The 10,604-nt window shown below is 31.8% G+C and overlaps 1 protein-coding gene across 2 annotated transcripts in view; it reads left to right on the top strand.

Moving 5' to 3' along the window:
- Nucleotides 1-10,604, top strand: part of LOC119637306 (myogenesis-regulating glycosidase) — a 31,799-nt gene that overhangs the window by 767 nt on the left and 20,428 nt on the right. The gene's annotated exons all lie outside the window — the stretch shown is intronic.

The raw sequence follows: 10,604 nt of genomic DNA, 5'->3' as shown, positions 1-10,604 counted from the left end.
ATTAAAAAATTAAAAAATTCTTTAATGATTTTGAAAAATTTTTCGAATCAAAGTTATTATTTCATCTTTTCTTTAACGAGCACCCATACAAAAAATTTCATATTAAGAAAATAATATAAATATAATTAAAAGAAGTTAAATTTTTTACTATACGACGCTTTAATACGAATCTTAAGTACTCGGTCGGAGCGTAGTTAGAGCTTGCGAAACTCTTTCTTAATAGCAAGCATGTCGAACCGAACTGATTGGGATTATTGCTGCTGCGAATATTTATGCTGCTCTGATAAACACTTGTTCCCAATTTTCTACTGATACCTGTTATAGAGTGAAAATTAAAGATAAGAATATCTCGAGTCCACTCAAAGTTGCACCTTTTCAAGGTTATCTAAGTCTTGCGATCGTATAATAACCTTTGTGAAATTAAAAGACAGACGAACCAAGCGGCCGTACAATGGAAAATGCGTTTCCCGAAAACATTTTTTCGAGAGGAAGAAAATTTTAATTTTTCACAAATTTGAATACAATGCAAAAGTAAAGAAAAACAAATGTGTTTAAAACGATGTTCTTTTATACGTTTCTAATAAAGTCTACTTACCCCGGTTGTTATGATCTTACTCTCGTTTCAAAATTTCATATATAGTGGAGTACAAGTTACGGTCTACTACACCAGGGATCGAACTTAAATTTTTTCCGATATACGGCGGACATTCTAACCGCTAGTCCATACGGTAGCCAATCGCAAGCTCGCAAATTCGTTTCAAGTGCATAATGTAAAGGGAGAAGAACAAGAGATTATTTGATATATAAAGTAATAGCTAAGATTGACACGAATTGGAAAAAAAAAAAAAATGTCTTTCACAAATTGAAAAATAATGTGCAATGGAACGCTATTCCGCTAACGTTTGATATACTGCTACAGACGATCGCAAATGTGTGGAAACAAGCAGCGGTTAAACAGACTCCACTATGAACGTCGTACAAATTCGAACTTCTGTACGTTACAGATACTTGATAAATATTCTGTACTCCATACCGAGGTATAGAACATAATGCGCGTAGTTAGATGCATTTTTGTTAATTTCCTTGATGCCGTTTGAGACGCTTATGGTATTGAGAACCCGTCAAATGATTAGCGGAAGACGGTTAGGCCAACAAAGCCATGCTTGCCAGTGGATCTGTTCTTGAAAACTCCAATCAAGGAAGCCATAGGTGCACATACACGAATTATACGGATCCCATTAAAAACGGCACAAGAAAGGCACAAGGAAGAAAGGTAGAATAATTTTTCCACAAAATTTTGTTTTTATAACTTTTACCTATTGACTTGGTATTCGAACCGTAATTTTGAATATTGCAATTGAACACTTCAAACAAAAATAAATAAATATTGTTCAGTTTTTCTTGATTAGTGTTATGTCAGTTGGACGATCAGATATATGTTTGCAATATATTTACAATATATTTACGCTATTACGCACTGAGTGTACAAACCTTTGAAATATGTTTTCTTTTTTAATTTGCTAGATAGTCTAAGCGAGTTTTTAGGCGAATCTTCTTTATTGTTAGACTTCGCCTAGGACGTATATTTTTAAACTATAGCTCGCTATCTTCACGTCAACACTTTACGCTGACCAAAAGTGATATACTGGGTGCCAAGGAATTCAAGTAAAATCCAGTAGTGATGGTTTTATTGAAAAATGATATCATGTGAATGACTTCCCCTGGATTTTTGTTAAAATGCGATTCAGGAGCGAGCATCAATTTAATCAATTATGCTCAAATGCTGTTAGAAAATTAAGCCACTGAGTGTTTATGGTTTACTGGAATGAATCAATAACCCTCAAAAAAAAAAAAGGTGAATGAATTTATATCGTCTTACGTTGGTGTTCCCTCCTTATGGGCAGTTTTAGGAAGTTGTTGCAATAATAACACTCCTACATGACTGCTTTAAAATCACATCTCTCGTTAAAAGATTTCAGATTTGCGATTGATTGGCAACAATATTATGGATATTTTAAAAAGTTGCTGCTGCTTTTCAATTACTGGGGAAATCAGAAAACACTATTTTGAGCCACGGTCTACCATTAAATAAAATTATTCATGTGATTTATTTAAATAAGTTGTTATGTAACTCAATAAGCTCGTTCTTAAAGTTATTTAAACCATTAAGGATTGATTTCACATCAAGTTTAATTTTCTTTCCAATCTATTCAAGCCAAACACTTAATTTGACCTGAAAGACTCATTCAAGTAACATTTGAATTTTATGCTGATCAGGTAACTTCAGGACAGCATAGTGCTGATGTTAAATGCGCGCGATTAATGCACTCCTTTCTCAAACTGCTAAACGGCAATCTACTATATATCAATACATTTTTCAATTAATTTTTAACGCAGTAAACAATTCAAGTAACAAAATTAATTTGTAATCCTATTATTATTGTATATTTTTTACAATTGCATTTACAAGTATTGTTCTCATTAGGTTTTATTATTAATTCTATTTGCATACGAGGTCTGATTGAGAAAAATTGCCGATATTTTCAACTTCCTGGACTTTAAAAGTCCAATTGACGCTTCTATGAAAAATTAAATTCTTGAAAACGTCCCTGGGAACAATGAAAAGAACTAGCGTCTGGTCAGGTCCACAATAAATAATTATACATTCCGATGTCAGATTACTGAAGATATTAATCATTAATTGCCAGGTCAATAAAATAAAAAAGTTTGGCTAATGCTAGTTAGTAAGTCATTTAACATATGCTAAGAAATTTTTCATACCCGTCAGCGTAGGATGAACGTATAGCAAAAGTGTCATAAACCGCCTGCAGTCTTAATCAGTATCAAATTCTGAATCGATTTATATTTATCTATACATTTGCCGCCTATTTCTAAAACAGTTATGGTTACAATAGAAAGTCATAAATGTTCTAGTTGAAGACCACAGTTTAAAAGTGGAATTGATCCGCCCACGACCATAATGGGCAACGCGCTTTTATTTGCAATCTCTATTCTTATTCGTATCCATCTAAATCTTAGACAACATATACTTACCAAAGCCATTCCAAACGAAAGCGCAACAATTGGTATAAGCCTCTTACAAACACACCGACAATGGACAAATGATTTTACTTACAATGTATTAGAGATATTGAACTAGGGCTTCCTACGAATATTTTATAGGGTTATGCAAAGAATACTATAGTATGCTAAAGTTTTTGATCAACTATACCCGATAATTTCGATATGAATCTATGTAAAATTTGCTCGCAATTTATATCTGTTCACTAAAATGAAAGAAATCATAAAACGATGGACCGCATGACATTACAAGTCGCTGGCCATTTTTGTCTGCCTGGTCGGCGGTACTTAACAAACTTGTTTTATAGTAAAATTGATATCGAAGCGATTTTTTAAATCTATTCCTGGCAAATACTTAAATTAATACAAAGTCAAAACAACTACGACAAGAATATATACCGTTCCCTTTTATACCTAGTGACTAAATGCAGTGCCAGAATATGCCACGAAGGCAAAATTCGAAGGCCTATAGGGGCATTATATATGAAATCCAAATATTTACTTTTGCTCTAAATTTTAACATTTGTTAAGAAAATATATGCCAACCACGCACAAAACAACAAAAGATACGCGAATATATTAAAATTCTTCAGCACTTTCTATCGATCCTCTTATTTTTATTTACGTAAAAAATATATATATATATGTATGTTTTTTTTCTTTATTAATTAATTGTACAAATATCGCGTGGATTGTATAATATGCATAAATTAATTGCATATTATATCTAAGCGTAAATGTCAATGAAAAGCTTTTGTTTTCTTTCATTAACAATTTATAAATAGCTATCAAACGAATTATTATTATAAGACTCTCTGTTAAATCGTAACTGTTTCTTATTCTCATTAACATTCTATATATGCATACTCACACACGTTTAATTAATCGGTTATTTAAAGCATTTTTTAAAAACTTCAGAAAGACTAAATGGATGGGAAAATGGTGGAATTGAATAAAATATGAATAAACTTTCTCATAAGAAATTGAGTAAATGATGACAAATGAAACATTCAACTCTAGGCCTCCGTGTTGCAGTTATTAAATAATAAATGTGCTCTTTTTAAAATCTATAATATAAGAAATCTGTGGCTTGCAATTGAAAGCGTAAACAAAATAGTAGGAGTAGTAATGTTACTTTGCAACGACTTGATAAAAGCATTTTAAAAAATACTAAAATTTCTTTGTTGCTTTTAAAGTGCATAAATACACAGCCAACAAATATGCTATTATTTAAGAGAAAAATACAAAACCAAATATCCGATTGAATACGGATACGAACGTCGTTCTCCTTTTACGACACACATTCACATATAAAATAACGACTCGAAATTAATCTAAAACAGGAGTAAAAGTTTAGGGACAATATTAACAAGGTTTCCCTCAATAAATTTCTTCGGAAATTTGTAAAATTCATAGCAGACCTTAAAATTTTAAAAATCTCTGCTACGACGTAGACAGGCTATTGGTGTGAATGAGCAAGATAGACATTTTTCGAGCATTGAAATATTCAAATTGTAAATAGTCAATGGTAAATAGTCAATAGGTTATAAAATTTTTAAATCGCGAACTAATGATATTTCTCAATAGGAGGAAAAACACTATCGAAAAATTATCTCAAAGAATTGTTGTTATGCTGGGTTTTCTCTTCATAAACTCACTCATTGAATGTTGCTTAAAAGATTGTGACGATGAAGAATGTAAAGATTATATGTTCGAGAAGATCTCTTTCTTAAAATCAGCTTTAACACAATATCCATGCGTTGTTGCAGAGTCATTATATTTACTCAATTTATAATTATTGTAATCTTTGGGATGAAGATGCAATCAGGTATTTTCCCAAGCAATAACATGCCTGACGGACACGACATGCAATGTGTATTTTAACTTTAATAACATCCCGGTATGCTTTTTTACTGAGTTTTCCTTTGCATTTGCAATTGCAGTTTTGCCTTCTGACAAAATCAGTATACAACTATAAATTCGCTACTCGACGCGTCAACTTAACAACGGCAAGCCCAAAAGCAAAAATTAGCGTCGAGTTTATACCATGTCAAGTGTCCAAAACCGACCACTAGCTTTGTTAATGTCAAAGAGCTGAAGTTGTTTTCTCGCTCTATCTTGCTATTGTTAATATATGTAAACAACAAACTATTTCTGTCGTTGTCTATTATCTCGCATAATACGACTTAGAAAGATTCATCCTTAGATATTTTCTTAACTCTCTTCTTCTTCAATACAAGACGGCTGACATCCCGTCATACGATAAGGTTTCATTCAAGCAACAATTCGTCTTACTTCGAACATTTATCAACATGTTCTTTGCATTTCTACGTTATTTCTGAACGAAAACTTAAACAGTATTCAGATAATTGTTTCGTTTCAACTTCATTCAGTTTTGTAGTTATTTTAAAACTTTAGTATTCAAAATTGTGTCATTTATATATAGAAATCAAAACAGGTTTGTGATCAATCGATATGAGCGGTAAAGTAAACTTTGATTACCTAGGTCCAATCGTCAATATAAATTCAATTAAATTTAAACCGATGATCAAGGCTTTTTGAAATTTCTATATTTTCTTACACATTGCAGGAAATCTTTTGAAGAGGTAAAGATTTCATACACAGTTTGCTTATAGTTTGCTATATACCACAAACACTTGACGATTATCGCGTTAATAGCTGCAATAGTTTACCGATTTTGCCCTAGGGCTCTGATGTTATACTTTGTTCCTATTCTTTTTGTAATGAGGGTTACGTTTTGTTGAGCAACGAATAGAGTCTTGATTTTTCGACATAATATAATTTATACTTGCCAGTTTTATTGGTAAATTCAATGTATTAAGTGCCTTATAAGCCCATTATGATTACAAATGGCCATAATGATTAATCGTAAGTCTAAGCTATGCGGTTCAATGCCTACTTGTTTCTCTCTCAATGCACTCTTATGAAATATAAACTTTATGATTATGAATTCTGGGGCTGTGGACTTATATCGCTGAAAGTTATGTCTGTTTGGCAGAATGATTCCAGAAGAAGGTTTTAGCCGTAACCATTTTCAGCCAACTTCGCTTTTCATACAGTTGGCGTTGCCAATCAGAAAATTGATCATATTCGAACAACCTCAACTGGCTGACTTCGGAAATGATCGGAATCCTACTGATTGCAGAATTTTTCCTCTTGTTAACTATTATTCACGAACTTAACCTGCACTAAACGCGTAGAGCAGAACCACCGATCAACATATTCTTCAAACTATGCCTTGTTTAGAGGCAGAATTCATTTGAAATAATTGTGCATGGACTCCAGAAAATATCTTTTATTTTCCTTTTTATCTCTTTTTGTACACACCTTTCACATATATTATATATATATATATATATATATTCTTTACTCTTTAGTAAGGGCACACTAGGCTTAAGGGAAGGTGCTTAACATTTAGAAGGACATGCGGACTTTTGGCGATTGATTCAAAATTCTGTTTTAAAAACATTTAACTCTACCTGACCGCCTGCCTACTAAATGTTTAACTGTATTTCTGCACGTATTCCATATACATGTCAGAATTTTGGAAATATTTTCATAAAACTTTCAAAACGTGACGCAAAGTAAGCCAAATTTAACGAAAGCTATTTTCTTACTCAACTCTTCTTGTTCCTCTCCGATTGCATGTTACTTGCGTGAGAACAACTTTTTGCAATAATGAACCGACAATTATTTTTCACGATTTTAACCTTAAAAATCGTCTATAATTTGAATATTTCCATGCTTAAAAGGCTTCTTTCTATTCTACCCACTCAAACTAATAGTCTGTCTGTCTACGCCGTAATAAAAGTTTATACACTTTTACATTTTGTTATGAATTCTACTAACTTCCGAAGAAATTTACTGAGAAAAATCTTGTTTTTATTGTCCCTAAACTTTTTTCTCCTGTTTCAGTAATTAATTTCAATACCTTATTTTATGTGGTATGTACCATGTGATCTCCGAAAATGACGGAGAGTACTTTTTGTTTTCAAGGACAAAGTCAGATTTCTTATACGATCTACGGAACATAGAGGTCGAGCAGAATGACGCTCTTCAATTGGATTTTTGGTTTTGTGCTCTTCTCTTAAATAATAGCATATTTTTCGGCTATGTATGTATATTAAAAGCAAGAAAGAAATTTTAGCATTTTTTAAAATGCTTTTAACAAACTGTTGCGAGTTAACATGAAACTGCTACTGTTTTCTTTCCGTTGTAAACCATAGGCAACAATAGATACGACGATATGTTTCGCTTAAATGTATGGCAAAATTTATATATCTTGCGAAGAAATCGGTGAACAATTGACCTTCACTGTTGCACCTTAGTGACAACAACCCGGTTCGCAGGACGTTTAATTGTTCACCTACGGGAATGGAACTTGCGTAATTCTCAAGCCCTTTTTGATGCATACATTTTTCGGCCTATTTAATTTTTGATAAGTCTTTACAAATTGAAAAATTAAAACAAGCTAAAAAAAATAAATTACGACATGACCTTAAAAATGATAAACGTACGACGAAACTTTAAGAATCTGGAATCTAAACAAAGCAAAAAAGTATTTTCTTTAATGCAGTTTCAAATGTTCTAAGAAATTACGCAACATTTTTACAATGCTCTTCGTCATATTCAACCATAAGTGCAACAATGCTGCGAGCTAACAATAAAGTGATATTTTGTCCATTTTTGATATCTGTGTAGATTTTCATGTCAATATATTCAATTAGTGTAGAGTTACATGTGAATATTTTGCAAAATGTGAGCCAAGACCGAAAGAAACCATATCAAAGTCGTTAAAAAACCAAGAACAGGTTTCTTCAATTATCACGATATCGTGTATTATAAATTTTTTCCGACAAGCCAGACTGTAAAGACGATATAATACGTCTACTAACTGTTATAAATTAATTTGAAAAAAGAAATAGACTTTTTATTTTATAAACTAATTCACGTCATTTTCTGATCACAATAGTTTATGGAAACCACCATTTTGGAAACTAAAATTTATATGTGGCATGATCCGAGCTTCTTAATACCCATCATTGCTGTCTGCAAAATATTTCATTGCAAGATAGAGTAAAGATCCATTCACTCTATGCACTAGTCATTGTGCGTATGGTATAAGCAGCATGTAGGATATGTTTCAAATTATAACGTAAATAGAAACAATGATGATTCTGTCTTAACCATGGTTAAAGTGAGTATTCGTATAAAAGCTTCATATATACAAAATAATGTAAATATGATCAAAAGGCAAGAAAAATTTTTTAATATGCGACGCTTTAAGACGAATCTTAAATACTCGCTCGGAGCGTACTTAGAACTTGCGAAACTCAAGCATGTCGAACCTTTTACATTTACATTAATCATTGAATTGATATCTCGACCTCACTCCATATAAGTTCGTATATGGACGGTCGTTAAAACTCGGTAGAAACTTCTTATCATTAGAACATCTCTGCAAAAATGGACAAACAGCAGGATTTTTTTATGTTAAATAAATTTGGAAAATTTTAAAGAAATGGTACTCCATCCCCTCCAAATAAATTTTAGTATGAAAAATAAGTGTTTACACTCCATATAGATTTATTTTTTAATATTTTATGACGAAAATTTGGAAACTAGTGATTTGAAATAAAAATTTACTGGACTAAATGTGCTCTAGAAAAATCTCTTAATCGGAAACACTTCTCCATGAAAAGTAAACCATTGCATGCAAACGAGGTATAATTTTTGACCTATTGCCACGAATATATGTGAGTCATGGAAATTGGGCAAAGGAATTATAGGGTATTTTATAGGCTGCCTTGAGCAAATATAAGGCTCTAACGCGTTTTTAAAATGTGACAATTGCTGCATAAGTATGCAAATTTTTCGTATCTGAAAATTATCTTTTTTTTCATTATTATTATTATTTATATACACATTTTTTATGATTTATTTAATATTTGTGTTTTTGTATGCAATGTTTATATGATGTGAGAGAGCGAGAAAAAAAAACAAAATGGTCTTGTCTCTCTCTGGCAAGTGGAAATTAATTACCTATTGTATCGTAAGATCTCATTTTCCCCCCTAATATTGCTCTATAATTTACACTAAGAGAGCATCGTATCCCAGCATTTGGCTATATATTGATAAATTGTTGAATATCATAATACAAAAATTGTCGCTATACATGAGTACGACATGTACTTATGTAATGTATATATTTTATACATGAATTTTGATTCGATTACACTACGAATAAGAATTTAATGAATCGTGACTTTCTAAAGGCACATAATATTTGAGATTAATTCGATTCGATCTCAAACAACATTTTCCCATTTGTGCGTATGTTTAACACGTAATGTAATCAACAATATATTTTTAGCTCAAAAGATTAGAATACCAATTATGTATCTTCTCGTTAACTGACTCTCATTTCGACCGTGTAATTTAAGTCAGTTTGCATTATGTATGACTTTCGTCATCCGTTATTTATATCCGAAAAAACAAACGAAAATTGAGAGGAAGATTTGATTTGAACAACGTCATACAGTTTCTAGGAGAATCATAAATATCGTATATATCGTATATATCGTCAATAAAATGCTACGATGTGAGATAATACGCTCGTAAGTGCGTGAGTAAAACAAATGGTAGAATGCAATAAATGGGTTATATTGCATTGAAGAACTATATTGAAGAAAAGCAGTCAGTGCTGCGTGGGTGCGAGCAGTTAAGCAAAATTACAAATGATTTAACATCAACTAAAACAAGAATATGTAAATTTTTTTCTTGGTCATATGCAGAAATGCATTTCAGTAATCCTGTAAGTGGTACTTACAGGTTAATTACAAAACAATAAATAGAGTTCAGGCTGAGGAGTGACGAGGTTTTATTAGTGTTTTGCAGTTATTGATCATTGACAACGACAGTATGGAATGCTGCATGAAAAAATTTATGGTATTTGGGGTAAAAAGAATACTAAAAAAAATAATTTTTCTTAGCTTTCACACATTTCAAATTTTTTGTGTTGGTTCAGTTATTTATTAGTAAATACAACTGTTGCCTCTTATGAATGCAACTCTAAGCAAGAAATATTAACTCTGAAAAACCAATCCTAGCCCAAAATGTGAACTATTTAGCTTTCACATGATTTGAGAATAAGGAGAGAGCATTTCTCACAGCTTTTGTACATACGTAAAACAAAAGACCCCAAAACATGAAAACGAAGTCTAATTTCGCCATAGATAATTAATATCTAGATTCAGTGTTGCATTCTGCCATATATTATAATAATAATAATGTTTTTGTCGTAATCCGTATAGAATGCGCAAATCAAATGCAATTCTAAACAGAATGAATTTAATTCTGCAATTCTCTATAGCCATGTAAATGAGGCCAAGTTTTTGCTAAAAATGAGAAACATTTGTTTGTTTATTTCTATGTTTTATGAGAATGTGAAGCCAGGTTACACACCCGGCTTCTGTAGAAATTATCCAACGTTTTTATCCAAT

The sequence above is a fragment of the Glossina fuscipes genome, unplaced genomic scaffold (assembly GCF_014805625.2).
Source record: "Glossina fuscipes isolate IAEA_lab_2018 unplaced genomic scaffold, Yale_Gfus_2 59, whole genome shotgun sequence".
NCBI lineage: Eukaryota > Metazoa > Arthropoda > Insecta > Diptera > Glossinidae > Glossina > Glossina fuscipes.
This window is presented reverse-complemented; position numbering and strand designations above follow the sequence as displayed.